This window comes from Sciurus carolinensis, chromosome 4 (genome assembly GCF_902686445.1).
Source record: "Sciurus carolinensis chromosome 4, mSciCar1.2, whole genome shotgun sequence".
NCBI classification, from domain to species: Eukaryota; Metazoa; Chordata; class Mammalia; order Rodentia; family Sciuridae; genus Sciurus; species Sciurus carolinensis.
In genome coordinates this window covers 69,599,265-69,615,131 of record NC_062216.1, presented here as the reverse complement: position 1 = coordinate 69,615,131, position 15,867 = coordinate 69,599,265, and the positions used below count along the sequence as shown (strand labels likewise).

Sequence of the window (15,867 nt, the reverse complement as noted above, 5' to 3'; positions counted from 1 at the left end):
CTATCATAATTCTGATATTTTATTCTATCTAGTTAGCTATTTTATAGCCTCTGGGTTGTTTGTCCTAGAAACAATATTAAGCAGATGTTGTTTTGATTATTTTTTGTATTCTAATAGGTCAGAATAATGCTTGCAAGATTTTCTAAATAGGTCATGTTTAACTTGCATTTTATCTTCTTAAATTCCAAGTTGTCAGCTAGTATAATTTTCAATTCTAAAATCTATTATTGGTTCAAAACACAGCTAGAAACACCAATATTTTTCCTCTTTTTTTTCTTAGCAACCTCGCCACAATTTTTTTCTTTTTTAAAAACCATATTAACACATTGTACAAATCAATAGGTTTCAGTGCAACATTTGCTTACATGTCTTAATCATGTCCACTTTCCCTTCTCCCCCTCTCTTCACTCCCCCACTCCATCCCCTTCCCCCAAAAAGTCCCTCTTTGCTTCAGAAAACTTAGGATGGAACCACCATTTGACCCAGCTCTCCCACTCCTTGGTTTATCCCAAAAGGAACTTAAAATCAACATGCTACAGTGACACGCCACATCAATGTTTATAGCAGCCCAACAATAGCTAAAATTATGGAGCCAACCTAGATGCCCTTCAACAGATGAATGGAATGAAGAAAATGTGATACATACACATACACACACAATGGAATATTACTTAGCTTTAAAGAAAACCTTTTTTTTTTTCTCTTACCAATAACAAAGCATGTCCTAAAATGGTGATGTGTAACAGGGGTTCACTTGATACTTTGACTATATCTGTTGTCACTTTGAAACTTACATGTTTTTTTTCTTTTTCCCAATCTTGTCCCTGAACTCTCCTCCTGATCTTCTTTTCCCTAACCTTCTCCTCCCTGATCTTCTTTTCCTTCTTTTCCCTGATCTTCTTTTCCCTAATCTTCTCCTCCCCTTCTTTTCCCTGATCTTTGCCTTTCTGATCTCTCCTCCTTAATCTCATTTTTTCTGAATCACCTCTTTAAATTCTCTGTTCCCCATGATGGGCAGAATCACAGCCTTTGGGACAGGAGTCCCCTGTGTTTCTCCTTTGTTAGCAAAGCAATAAACCATCTTTTTCCTTTTTCTCAAAACTGTGACTTCGTTATTAGATTGGCATTAGGAACAAGGACCAAGCTTTTGGTTACAACGTTCCCTGACAAACTTTATGGTGGAAGAATTAGATAATTTGGAACCATTTCATAATGCAACTACTAGCAGCTTTCCTTTGTCCACCTGGTTTTTAGGAGATAGTTTGGCTCCACCAAAACTAGTCCTGAAAACCACCTTTGTATATAGCACTTCTGCTTTGCCTTCATCATTTCTCACTTTCTTAGCTGTTAAATTAAGAACCAGGTTACTGTGGTTGGTTTTTGGATCTTATGTGCATGTGATGTATGCATGAGAAAGCAAAATTAGGGAAAAAAGACCTGTACTTTCCTTTCTCAAACATTTTGTAAATAGTAAACTAGTCAATACAAAACATCCATTTCATCATTCCTGGAAGAGGTAACTCTATCCCTATTTTTTTGTACTTCTTCAGAGTAGGGACTTAAAAATTTTTTTAGAGAAGTAATTGTATGACTTCTTTAGTGGACAACCTTGGTTATATATGGTGCCTTTTATTTCCCTGCTCCATAAACATGGGATCAGAAATTTGTGATAGTAAAACAATGTTCCACACAAGGTGGAATCGGGTTTTCTGTCTCTTAGAGACCATTTGTGGGGGATAAGATGAAATGAAATCCTGCATTCAGGTCTTGAGTGGCCAAGAGTTTAGGTCTTGCTGACCAAGTCACCCTAGGACAGAGTTACCTGATCTGTACTACATAGGACTGATTTATGTCGGATAGCTCTTTTCCAGTTCTATAACTGGATGGTGAAGTCCTCTTGCTGCTGGTTGGAGGATAGAAACCATTGTTCATGTCTTACTTGTCCCATTTCTGAAGGATTCCAAGGTTTTGAATCCCCCTAAGGAAATATGTGACTTTTTAATAAACATCCTCAAGGAAGCCTGACATTCCAGTCTTATTTTCCCATGATAACTGTGAGCATATAGCCTGAATTGGTCCCTGCAATCTCAGACAAAATGTCTCTTTCTCACCAAGCCCAACATGTTCCTGGATGGGAAAGATGGGAGACGTGAGTACAGGCTGATTTCCTTCTGACATTTTCTTGCTCCGATAGAGCTGGTCAGCCCTTAAACCCTGGGGAGTTGTTTGATTTGGCCTGTGCTGGCAAGGTTCTGGGAGGTGGGGCAGATGCTGCCCTTCTGCAGAAGCCTGCAGAGTCAATATTGAAAGGTCTGTTGTTTGTTTTTTTAGGCCTCCACCTGTTGGAAACTATAGGTACTCATAATAAGGGTAAAGGGACACCAGAGGAATTTCTGTACCAGAACCATAAATGTTTCTACTGTTCCCTGGAGTGCTTAATAGTAATAGGAACTCGGCTTAAGTTGAGAGTAAACTGAGCAAGAAAAAAGCAAAAACAAAAAAAGTCAGAGATATCAGGAGGAAGGATGCTGTGAATCTAAAGGTGAATCTAAAGGCGATTCAGGAAGAGGGTGGCACATCTTCTTAGAATTGTCCCTGTGCCCTTCAAGCCCACTTACTACTAACTACTCTACCCCATTTGCTATGGGTTGGATATGGTTAGAGAGGCTGTCATCCAAAGGTTCCTGTGCTGCAAACTTGATCCTCAGAGTGGTGGTGCTGGGAGAGAGAAGAACCTTTAAGAGGTGGAACCTGATAGGAGGTGATTAGGTCCTTGGGGCGCTGCCCTCTGGAGGAATTAAAGTAGTTCTCACATGGGACTCCCTACTAGTGTCTTAGATAACAACCTGAGTGAGTCTGGCTCCTGAAATCTCTGTGGCTTCTTGCCTGGTCATGTGATCTCTTCCTTTTGCATGTACTCCTGCCATGATACTATATACCATGTTGTGATGTATACAGACAGCTCTCACAGAGCCAAGCAGATGCCTGTGTCATGCTTTTAAACCCCTGTAACTGTGAACTAAAAACCTTCATTTATGTATAAATACCCAGTCTTGGGTATTTTGTTATAGCAACATAAATAGACTAAGACACCCCTTCCCAAGCCTCAGAGGAGGCAAATATTCACAACATTTCTAAGTGTCATCTACTCCAATGGTCTACCCAGACCCTCCTTCTATTATCTATTTTTCTGTGTCACAGAGAAAACCGGGGCCATTATCCAGGAAGTCCATCCATTTCCTTCCCACTGCCTCATTCTTCATCCTCACTCATCATTACCTTCCCACTCCTGCTTCTTCAGGGTTCCTCTACTCTGACTTGTGCTCTCTAATCTTTCCTGTCTCTTCTTGAGGGAATCTTTTTTCTCTTCATCAGACCCTTGGCCTCATCCTACAAACATCTTCAAGTCCCCTACTTTGGTTCTCTTCTTCCTTTTACCCAACTCCCTACCCCCTGCCCCATTGATCTCCTTGAGAGAGGTTCCTTCTTACTCCTTTATTTCCTCATTTCCCCTTCACTCCCAAACACATTGCATCAGGGCTTCTAGCACTTTACCAAAACAAAAGTGAAAACAACAACAAAATCATAAGCAAAAAAATTTATGTATAGGACAAATGTTAAAAACTGCCAATTCTAGGCTTCACCATATGCATTTACCCTTCACACACTCACTCAGCTATGACAACCTTGATGTCTGTAACATGTCAGGCATGTAGGCCAGGAGGATGCAGAAATAGCCCCCATAAACCAGAATCTTTTGGATTTCTCACCACTTGCTTCTCAGTGTGGGTGACTTTACCTTTCCTGAAGTTTGCTGGGTCTGGGTATGCAGAGGAAATCAGAAGACATTGGGAGTCTATGTGATCAGAAAGGTCTGATTAAGGAAACAGGAGGAAAAACTTTGGGCTCCAAGGATACTTGCTTCTTGATGTTGCCAAACCTGCCAGGTGATGGGGTTGGCAGCACCTGTTTGGGGCTATAGGTCCTTATACTAAACCAAGTCCATTCTCCCAGCAAAGAGCTCTGTGGCAAGTAGTTGATAGTTGGAGAGTCTGCATAGCTGGGTAACATGGCTTGAGTGAGCCTAACTCTGGTCAAGTTCCTGTCTTGTACCCCCAGCTACCCTGCCTCCATCACAATCTCTATCACGCACTGAAATCATTAATTCTATAGCTGTCTTCCTTCAAAACTGAGAGTTTCTAGGGAAGGGTCAAGGTCCAGAACTAGCTATACAATTTCCATAGTCCAGTGTAAAATAAAAATGCAGGGTCCCTGTTCACAAAGGATTCAGGATTTTAAGAAGGTGAAAGCAAAGCATTAAACCAAGCATGGAGCCCTAAGGTGGGACCTCATGTGATTTCATGTCACATACCCATGAAGTTGGCCTTGCCTACATAAATGAATGAGTTTGGGTTCCTTATGCAATACTGGATCAGGAAGGCCATGAAACCATCGAGAAAAAGGAAGTAAAAATCCTCATCCTTCCTGAATTTAAGCCTGAGCCCATCCATGAATATCTATTGTGCCTCAGTTTCCCACATACATACATGGAAAAATCATCTTTTCCCCATTTTTTCTTTTTTGCTGTGAGCTGAGAGAAAGAGAGTTCCCAGGCACAACTGACCTTTCAGCTTCTTCATGTGATGACTTTGTGATTCTGAAGGCAGTCCCAAAGTGTGCTGCTCCAAGAAGGCAAGCCCAAGCCAATCAGAGACATCACCATCACAGCCAAAAGATGTGACCAGTGTTTGTACCATGAACTGTCTAGGAGTTCTGAGATGGGCTAAAGGACAGGTGGTTTCTTGCCCTGTGAAATAAGTGTAGTGAGACCCAGAGACATGGGAACAGGAAGCAGAATGGGGCCAGACTTACAAAAGACTGCATGGAGTGTGGCGAGAAAACAAGTCCCTGTGGCAGCACTTTCTCAGATGAGCCTCAGCCTTTCCAAGCTTCAGTTAACCTACGTGAAATGATGCAATTAACAATAAGAAAAATATCAGTCAGAGCAAGCACACATGGCATTTTTCATGTTCTAAATCTAGCAAGAATCAATAAATGGGATGGATTCATACTAAAAAGCTTTTTCTCAGCAAAGGATACAATCAATAATGTGAAAAGAGAGCCTACAGAGTGGGAGAAAATCTTTTCCACATGCACTTCAGATAGAGCACTCATCTCCAAAGTTTATAAAGAACTTACAAACTTTACACCAAAAATACAAAAAAAACACAATCAATAAATGGGCCAAGGAACTGGACAGACACTTTACAGAAGAACATATACAGGCAATTAATAAATATATGAAAAAGTGTTCAACATCTCTAGTAATCAGAGAAATGAAAATTAAAACAACTCTAAGATTTCCTCTTACTCCAATTAGAATGGCTATTATCAAGAACACAAACAGTGATAGATGTTGGCACAGATGAGGGGAAAAAGGCACACTCATACATTGCTGGTAGAGTCATAAATTTGTGCAGTCACTCTGAAAAGTGGTGTGGAGAATCCTCAGAAAAATTGGAATGGATCCACCTTTTGACCCAGTTATCCTACTCCTTGGTTTATACCCAAAAGACTTAAAATTAGCATACTACAGTAATGCAGCCACATCAATATGTATAGCAGTTCAAGTCACAATAGTTAGATTGTGGAACCAACCTAGATGCCCTTCAACAGATGAATGGATAAAGAAACTGTGATATATATACACATTTAAATTCTTAAAACAACCCTAAGATGCAGGATATTAACATCCACATGGTGGTTCAGTGACCTGCCAGGGCCATAGCTGGCAAGTTGGAGCACCAAGGTTCAAACCCAGGCCTGCTGGCTTCAGAGTCTATGCACTTGATTGCTAATACCTTGATACTTATCAGGGGACTGTGAAGGACAAATGACCATCTGCATGCAGAATTGCTTTAGAAATGGAATAAAATCTAAACCAGTCAGGTAACAGTATTAATATTATTTATCCACAAGAATAATTATGGTCCTTATCTCTGATGCCACTGACTTGTCTTCTTGTCTGTTTTTTCCTCTGTAAAATTGGGGTGGTCAGACCTTGCTTCAGATAATCTCTGAGGTCCCTTTCAAGTCTCAGGTACTGATGATGAAAAGTCTCCTTTCCTCATACAGGGATGAGAGATGGGCAAGCCATCCATCCAGCACCACCTGTTTCGAGACCTAGAAGGCCAGCCCTCGAACTTGTGTGTCAGAGCAGCACCAGGATCAAAGGTGGAATACATCCCACCCTGACGTTGGGAGCTGACACAACAGGCATGCCCCAGAATAGGACAGGAAAGGTCAAGGTACAGAGCAGAAGTACAGCACTGGCAGGGCCAGGGGAGGCCACAGACAGCTTCTGAAACTGGTGGGATGGAAGGAAGTGGTGGGCTAACTGCTAGCTGGTATGCAAGAAGACAGGATACCATGTAACCATTCATAACAGTGCTTCAATAAGGGTTTGCTTCTGTCCAGTTTGAGACTAGGGTTTAGTTAGGGATGGGGTGTTGGAGGCAGGTACTAATATATAAATTAGGCTGAGAATGATGGGTTCACCAAGAAAGGACTGGGGTGTTCTGCCTGGGGGCAATGTCTGGAGAAGAGTCCCCAAGAAAGTGAGTGACATTTCAGGAGGATTGGTAGGATTTCAATAGGCAGAGAAGAAAGAAGAGGGGTGTTCCAGGCAAAGGAAGCAGTTCAGAGCATCCACAAAGAGCTGTCATTTTTGACAATTAGCCAGCAGGTATAGAACAGGGGGAGAAGAGGTGAGGCTGGAAAAGTAGCTTGTGACCAGAGTGGATCTTATGGACCCGGGTGAGGGGTATCTTTTAGTCAGAAGGTTTTTTGGAGATTTATTTGCTTTATTAACAGATACATACTGGGGAAGAAGGGTTAAATTATACAAACACTCGTGCCACCTTAGAATACATAGAAGTCAGAAAAATAGATATTTAAAAAATCCCTTTAGTTTCTATCTCCAGGGATAACAGTTGGAGTAGGGTTTCCGGGGGTGCACACGAATTCACCCTCTCTTTCCAGGGGCCTGCAAGGTCCAGACTGATGCCTGGCTAATAGCTCTATCCCGGGCTCTGGAGCCTGAAACTCCTCGGGAATCGGGCAAGGGACCTAGGAGCCTGGGGATCAGAAGGGTCCGGGAGACCCGATTCCTGCCGCAGGCTAAGTCAGCAAGGTCCGACCAGGCTTCCTGGAGGTCTCAGGTCGCCCGCTGGCGGTGGGGACCCCACCACACGCGGCGCGCAGATACCGGAGGGCGCCCAGGGGGCGCCGCTTCCACTTCAGCGCGCTGGGGCTGATTCAGTCCGGGCAGTCCGGGGCGGAGAGTGGCGGCAGATGAGCCGCCGGGCAGGAGACTTCCCGAAAGCCCGCCTCCTGACAGCTGTGAGCCTTGTGGACCCGCGTTGTGACAGGTGTAAGGTAGGCGCCAAGGTAATGCGGAAGAAGTTTGCGGGGTGGGCACTGTCGGGCCCCTCGGCCCCAGCGGCCAGGAGCAGCGCTTCCTGCTTGCTTCTCTGGCAGCAGCAAGTGTGAGCATACGTGTGTAGGGCACATGGAGTTTGTGGGAGGGCCTGGATCCAGGCTGTGCGTCCCTGGTTCTTACAGCCATGCTTCCTGACTCGTCCCCAGGGCTGCCCTGGCTTTTGCTCCTTTTGCTCCTTAACCCTGTGGTTCAGTACCCTCAGAGGGCTGGGAGTGGCTGAGAAACACTGATGTTTAGATCAGGAAAGAACTTCAGGGAAACTCAGGCCACATTCAGCCTCTTCATTCCATAGATGAAGAGACTGAGGCTCATAGAGGTGAAGTGCTTTGCCCAGGGTCCCAGATCTGGAAACCAAAACTCCTGGTTTGCAGGGCAGAGCGCTAGGAGGCCCTGCCATGTGGGCCCAAGAACTGAGAGAGACAGAGAATTAAAAAGACAAAGAAACAAAAGAGAACCTCCCAGAGCAAAGCAAGAGGTCAGGAAATGGGTGCTTCTGGGGCTTGGCTTCCTCCCTGGCCCTGCTTGTGCCCTGATCTGGCTGTGTGATTCCTCGGGCCTTGTGCTGACTCTGGCCTAGGTGTGTGTGTGTGTGTGTGTGTGTGTGTGTGTGTGTGTGTACATACACAGGCATATGACAGGATGCAGTCCATCTACCCTTGCACCTGGGCAAGCCCTCTGAATCCACTTGCACACAGTGTATGTGCTGGGAACCTGCCCTGTTTGGCTCTATGGAAGATACCAAGAATCTTCGAAGTATTAACTTTCTGCTTCAGAGAGCACAAAACTTCCATCAGTGAGAGTCCCAAGGGATGGTTGGAGTTCAGGAGAAAGAACCTAAACTATGAGGTGGTGAGTTGCTTGTCTCTGGAAGAAGTCAACATGTATGGAGCCTTTCTCAAGGATGTAGACATAGGGACATGGAACTAGGCAGAACCAGGTGTATAGAATTGGAATTTACATGACCTGAAGGAGTAGCATTTGCTCATAAAAGCTACTCTCTCCACAGTTGTTGACTGATAAATGAAAGGCTTCTGGTGTGCTCTCTGAGGTTCCTTCAACCCTCAGGAGTTTAGAGAAGGGATGTGCCTTTTGGAAGGAGTGGACCTGGGATGTGGTACTTAGGCCAGGAACTGAACAGGAGGTGGTGTCTGGTACTTAAGGGGGAAGGACATCTGAGCAAAGTCGTGGAGGAATATATATATTAATATATTATAATTAATATATTATTTTATATATGAATCAATTAATGATTGCTATATTATTAGTAGTATAATATATTATTATATTACATAATTTATATATTAATATATTAATGATCCCCCAACCAGCTTCTGAGGAGATTGTGATTATTGTCTCCATATTACAGAGGAGGAAACTGTGAGCCAGAAAGGTTAAGCAATTTGTCTGAGGTCACATAGCAAATAAGTGGTAGGATAGGAATTTGAACCTAGGGAAAAATGGAACAGACCTGATCTGGTAACTAAATAAATGTTGGGGACCAGAGTAAAGGAGAAAGCCCATGACAATGGAGCCTTGGGTTCCAATACTTGAGTGGCTGGTGATACCACCAGTATAGGTGTACTCGGTGTTTGGAGACATGTCAACCTGTGGACTGCCCCAGCACTCCGACAGAAGCTAAAGCATCTGTCACTCCTGCCTCATAGTCCCTTGTTGTGGTGGCGTGCTGAGCCTGCTGCGGGGAAGGAGGATGGAGACTGATGCCACCTGGGTGCTGGCAAGGCACTGGGAAAAGCTGAGCTGAGGGGGGCATTACAGGGGGAGGGGCATCCCCATGACTGGCAAGACAGTCCCTGAGTTCATATCACCCTTGCTTTGCTCCCATCAGAATGAATGCATCTTCTGTTATAACGTGCAGGGACCCTGTTGCTCTCTCTCCCTGGGTAAGAATTAATTCAGTTAATCTGTTTCCTCAGTCCTTGGTTCCTCCTGTTTCTCTCATAAAAGGACTAAAGGATGCAGTTGCAGAATATTATGCAATTGCTCTTTTAGAATCCTAAAAGCAGAGCCAGAGCCTCTACAGCCTCACGAAATCATGGTGTTCTAGGGACAAGTCTGCTCTCTTTTGTAGATGGGGACACTGAAGCTTTGGAAAATCATAGTCCTTTGTTAGTCGTTAGTGATCGACAGAAATGGGTCTAGACCCTGAGGCTCCCGACTCTCTGGTTTTGCTTCTCCAGCTACATGTGAGGAGGCGGCCATCCTGGAGAGCAGCCTTCAGGCTCTCTCATCACACAGCTTTGTAGGCAGAGGTTCTGGCACTGGATGAACCATTTCAAACTAGTATTTTATTTCTTCCCCTAACACAACACACACACACACAGGTGCACACACATCCAACAGCACGTTGTTTCTACTCATCCATCTAGTGGTCACGTCATTTCTTTGACATCTTAAATTGTTTCTTTCCTCTGTGAGCCATTTGATAAGGCACAGTTCAGTGGGAGAACCCAAAAGTGTCCATTGGAGTATCAGGGTCAGGGGGAGCCCTCAAGTAAAGCCCGAAGGTACCTGTGTGTGTTCCCAGGGCCCAAAGGCAGAGACAGGGAAGAGGTAAAGAAGCAGAGGAAGACTGTGGGAGAAGAGAAGGGGGAGGAGAGACCGGGCAAAGAAAAAAAAGGAAACAAGGAAGAACTGAGTTCCTGGCATGGACAACTGGTGCCCTGGGCAGAGCTATCTCTGGAGCTTATACATTGGGAACCTGGGCTGGCTAATTCTCAGAGAGATAACCAGGTAGACATAACAAAAAAAAGAGCTAGTCAGCCTTTTAATATATTGTCCAACCTGGACAGTTTTGAGTGAAAGGGAGAATATTAAGAATCATGCTGGGACAATAGGCATCAGCCAGGAGGTCCTGGGCAAACTGTGAACTTTATGATAACCAAACACATTAAGTGCCAGACCTTGTCTAAGGACTTTGCATATATTTGCTTTGTCAGAGCCTCACTACGACCCTATCAGTAGGAACTGCTGTCATTTCCATTTTTTAGAAAATTAACTGAGGAACAGAGGCAAATTATCATGTCCACAATCACACAGCTAACCGCTGGTAGGGGCAGGGTTTGAACCCAGGTAGTTTGGCTTTTTCAGAGCGGCACCAGAAACATCATATTACATGGCCTGTTACCTACAAATAGCATCAACACAAAGACTCTCTTCCACCTTCAGGACTCAGCAAGTGGCCTTTTGGGTCTTGGTGTGCTCTTCACAATTGCTCTAAATGGCCCATTTGGCATGATTTAATTTGATGATGGAGGAGGAAGCCTTTGTCTTCCACCAGTTCTGCACTTGGTGCAGACTGTTTGGTCTTGGCCTCCCAGTGTCCAAGTTCTGCTCCATGTTGCTTTGTCTTTGCTGTGCCTTTTCAGACTAGATCCCTGGGTTTGAGTTGCATATAGGAGGGAGCTCCTGAAGGCCAGTGTTTGCACTGGGTTCCTGAGGTACCTCATCTACCTCGGGTATAGCCAGAGGGGTCCACAGTGTCATAAACAGACACATGCAGGGCCTCTTCCAACTGAGGAAGGTAGGATTATCTTTTGTGGTAGATTCTTCTGGAGACAGTGCATTCCCTTCTTCAGTTTGCTATGGCCCCCAGTGCTGGCTTTCTCAAAATGCCAGCAGGGGACTTCCTTCTTCTGCTGGATAAGGTTGACTGAAAGAGGCATTTATAGGGGCACAAGCTGGATGTGGAGGAGGCTGACTACAGGGATATTTCAGGTGTTTCCAGAAGATGCAGGGAGGTGGGAGCAGGCAGGCCTCTTCTGGGGTTTAATACCTCTGTCTCTGCCACCTCTGATGATCCTTTATTCACACAAAGATCTGCCTTGCCTGGGGGAGCCTAGGCCTAAAAACTTGTGGGAGGGAGGATGTTTAGTTCGTTTTCTGTTGGTAATGACAATACCAGGCTGGGTAAGTTAGAAGGAAGAGAGGTTTATTCTGGATCATGGTTCTGAAGTTTCAAAATCCAAGATGCATAGGCTCCGTGGTTCTGCATCTGGTGATGGCCTCACATGGCACGGGACAGGGTGTGTGGGTGTGTATGTGTGTCTCAGCTCTCTCTCCCTCTGCCTATTTATTTATTTATGTATATTTTATCGGTGCATATTTGTTATACTGAATGGGGGGTTTCATTGTGGCACATTTGTACACATAAAAACATGATTTGATCAAGTTCATTTCCCAATTACCACCCCCCCTTATAAAGCCATCAGGATGCAATGAGGAAGGTTCACCCTAATGACCTTACCTAATCCTGGTCACCTACCAAAGGCCCAAGCTCTAAACACCACAGATTGGTTTAAGATTGCAACCTGGAATACCTCCCGATGGGGATTAAAGTTCAACAGGTGAAACCCCGGGGGACATTCTCAAACCATAGCAGTGGAAGTGGTGCCTCTCCCCAGGGACATCCAGCACCAGGGGCTTAGCACCCAGCCCCATGCTCCTAGAGCTCCTGGAGTGGTGGAATGCTCTGTCCTGCCAGGATTAGTCAGAAGAAAGGAGAGGCAGCACAGAGGCTGCGGGTGTGTCAGAGTCCCCTGGCCAGCGGGCGGGACGGCCCCACTCCAGGAACCTGCACTTGCAGTTCTGGCCAGGCTGCTTTCTTCTCTCCTTTCTTAACTCATAGCAGCACCATGGGAAGTAGGAGATTGGCTACAATGGCACCATTACCAGTGCAGACAAGAGGAAAATCTCCTATTACCTGCACAATTGGTTTATTTTCACTTTATTTACTTTAGAGATTGCTCACTATTGAACTCCAGGATTTGCAGCCAGCCCGCATTCTCCTGGTCAATGGATGGAGCTTTGCCACATCACCTGCCCACATTACCACACACCCTCACAGGCTGGGTGGAGGGTTGGATTGGCGCAGATGGGGGAGAGAGGCAACTTCCTGCAGCCCCTCCCTGACCAAACAGAACTCCAGGAGCTCTCTTGCCCCTCACCTTGAGGTTGAATGCACAGAAATGCACCAGGCAAGGCCCAGAGCTTGGCGTGGATGAACTCATCCAGTCCTTACAGCCGCCTAGTGAGATGAGCACTGCTATCATTCCCCTGTGTTACACATGGAGACGTCAAGGCTCTGAGAGATGGAATAACTTGCCCAAGGTCACACAACTAATAGGAGCCTGAGCTGAGATTTGAACCCAGGTAGCCTGGCTCCAGGGCCCTGTCTTCATTCCTCAACCTGCCTCCTCTGATTTGGTGTTGACTTTAACTAGCTAAGTGTTGTCAGGATTAGCACTCTAAACTGAGTTCTTCCCTATTCTGTGAAATGAGATTAGTTCACTACTGGTTCATCTCAGGTGAACATCTTGGGGATTGGAGAAGGCACAGTGGTCAAGGCTTCCATGGTGCTCTTACTTGTGATGACTTAATAGTTTCCAGAGTTTGCTAGTGAATTCCATTGTCCTTCCCTTATTGGTCCTTCTCAATGCCAATCTTGAACTGAAGCTCCCCAGAAGGCAGGAACAGAATCTCTCCCCTAATTAACATCTGTGCTTATTGAGTTCCTACTTTGCAAGCAAAGGATCCCTCAGGGGATATGGTTTAAGGTCAAGTGTGGTCCCTGCTCTGGCATGCACAGTCCCCTTAAAGGGATACTCTTGTCTACTTGAGCTGCCATAACAAAATACAATCGATTGGGGGTTTAAACAACAGAAATTAATTTTTCTCTTCTGGAGACTGGAAGTCTAAGATCATGGTGCCAACTTTGTTGGTTTCTGGAGGTCTCGCTCCTTGGCTTATAGACATTCACTTTCTTGCTATGTCCATACCTGGTAGGGAGAAAGTGGGCGGGACTAGGAAGAACTCACTCTCACTAGCATCTCCTATTCCTCACCCTCATGACCTCATCTGAACCTAATCACCTCCTAAAGTCCCCATCTCCCAAAGCCAACACATAGGGGGTTAGTGTTTCAACATGTGAATTTGGGGGTAAGGGACACAATTCAGCCCATAGCAAGGGATGATCTAAAAAGAACCAATGATGTTAGTGTCTATAGGCAAATGAGTGAAGCCTATTTCCTGTGACTTTCCAGAGAGGTGGAATTAGAGCAGGACCCAGATGAATGAATGGCCTTTGGAAAAGCAGAGAAGAAGCAGAAACATTCAAGTAGGGCCTGTATGTGGATCGTAAGCTTCGTGGGTAAAGTTGTGTTGTAGACACTGAAAAGGCCTGCCTCCTGGAGAGTCCCGCATAGGGGTCTGTGTCACCAACTCCTCTGGCTAGCTTCTGGTAGAGCTCCCCACCAGAGAACTGCCTTGAGGACTTTTAATTTGACAACTGGAGGGGTCTGCTGAGAAATGCCACTGGAACCCCTGGGGTCAGGACCATTTCTGGAGTGCAAAAGGCCCAAGGTTGGGCAGCATTTGCAGCAGGAACAGCCCTTTACTCCCTGGAGATTCTGCTCTAGGTTGGCATGCCCTTCTGGACACATGAGTGGGTCAGGGAGATCATGGGGAAGGGGGATAAAGATGGAGGCCAGAGACACTGCTCCTGTCTTTAGATAGGTTTTATTTTCCTGCAGGAAGGAGGGGATGGTGTTCAAGCTGCCATTTCTATAACCTGGCAGGAGTGGTATTTTAGAAGTGGCAAGGTTTTCTGAGTGAGACGGCATCACTGCCTTCCCCACATGAGCACCAGGTAGGGTGGGGAAGGCGATGAGGCTCTTGGCGGTTTCCTATTGGGGGAGGAGTCATGGCCAGAAATGACTATCAAGGATAGTCCATCAGGAAAGACTGACTAGTCAGCATATGGAACTCTATATCTTTTTGCTTGTGGTGGCTTTTTGACTTTTGAGTGTTCTGGGAGTTGGGGTTGACCAGGAATCCTCAATAAAGATCTTGACTCATGAGCTCTTCAGTGTGGTATCTAGGTGCCTGCTTCCTCTCCACAGAATCCCACAGAGAAGAGGTCATCCCACCTCTCCTTCATGCTATATTTGCTTTAATGTCTTAAGTGGGCTGAGGTTTGGGATTTGGGGTTTTGTCTTTTGTTTCTATATCTTGATTTTTTTGTGATATAATTTTATAACATACAATTTACCATTTTAACCATTCAGAGGCATTAAGTACATTCACATTGTGAATGTTTCCATCATCCTAAACTGATAGGGTTGAGTTTAATGGTGGCTGTAATAAGCCTCACGGTGACCCTCTGCCTCAGCTTCCCTCTGTACTCATGACCTTGCCATCCCATGTCTTCTTCACTTGGGCAATCTCTCTGTTGCCATTGCTCATTGCTTTCCGATTTATTTTATTTTACTTTTTTTTTTTCTCTCTGCTTCAATCAAATGAGTCTTCAATCAAGTGAGACTGCCTTTCTGGGGGCTGAGCTTTTGATTTTTTTTTTTTTTGGTACTGGGGATTGAACCCAGGGATGCTTTACCACTGAACCACATCCTCAGCCCTTTTATTTTTAATTTTGAGACAGGATCTTGCTAAGGTGTTGAGGTTGGTCTTGAATTTTGGATCATCCTGCCAAACCTCCTGAGTCACTGGGGTTATGGGCATGTACCACTGCGCCCAGCTAAGCACTTTGTACAGCACCTCATTTATTTTCCTTAAGAGTCCTCTAAGGTAGTTTTTGTCCCTTGCTCTTTCCAGATGAAGAAACAGCATTATAAATGTATACAACACACCCACAGACATGTAATTTCAGGGCCAGGACTTGATTTGGACTTTCTGATCCCTCCACCTTCATCTACACAGGGATGTCATTGTAGGGAATCATGCATAGATGCCTTGCCTGGGAACGTTAGTGTATATTCCAGAATATTCTAGAATACTCAGGGATTGGAATATGTGTCATGTGAACCGTGTTCCATTAGGATTCTTAACAAGAGCCTTTAGCCAAAAAGGATTTGCTTGAAAATAGCTTAATTACATACCATAGATAAACTGCTAATGCAATTTACCAAACTGCTAAATTGAGCTTTTCCACTAATTACACACGTACTTAAAAGTGTGAGCTTAGCTTTGACCATGTGTCCCTCTCCAGGCAGAGAGCTGGTAAGTCTTCTCCAGCAGGCAGGGGTTGGGCCACCAGCTCTGTTCCTCTTCTTGATTGTGACTGGTTGTGCTTTTCTGTACCCTCTTGGTATCTTGCTGCACTTGATTCTCTATGTACCCAGACACAATCGATTTATTTCCAGGGTGTGGTTGTCCTGGCCACAAGTACTCTAAGTGTCTTTCCTATTTCTCTAGCAGTGTTCTTTGTAGCATCCATGCCTTCTGTGATGTGTCCTGTAGCACATTTCCTTATGGTTTGTCATCACCCTCTCCAGCAACTACACTGGTTCCTGCTCTTTCCTGGTACTCAGATTTCTGAGGTTCAGCTTTGCTCA

At 45.0% G+C, this 15,867-nt stretch overlaps 1 protein-coding gene across 2 annotated transcripts in view; it reads left to right on the top strand.

Annotated features, from left to right (window-relative positions):
- Positions 1 to 7,335: 7,335 nt before the first annotated feature.
- Cracr2a (calcium release activated channel regulator 2A) overlaps positions 7,336 to 15,867 on the top strand; it is a 131,670-nt gene continuing 123,138 nt past the window's right edge. For both annotated transcript variants that reach the window (XM_047550077.1, XM_047550076.1), the window contains exon 1: positions 7,336 to 7,437. The gene's annotated coding sequence lies outside the window, so the exon portion shown is untranslated. The remainder of the gene's footprint in view (positions 7,438 to 15,867) is intronic.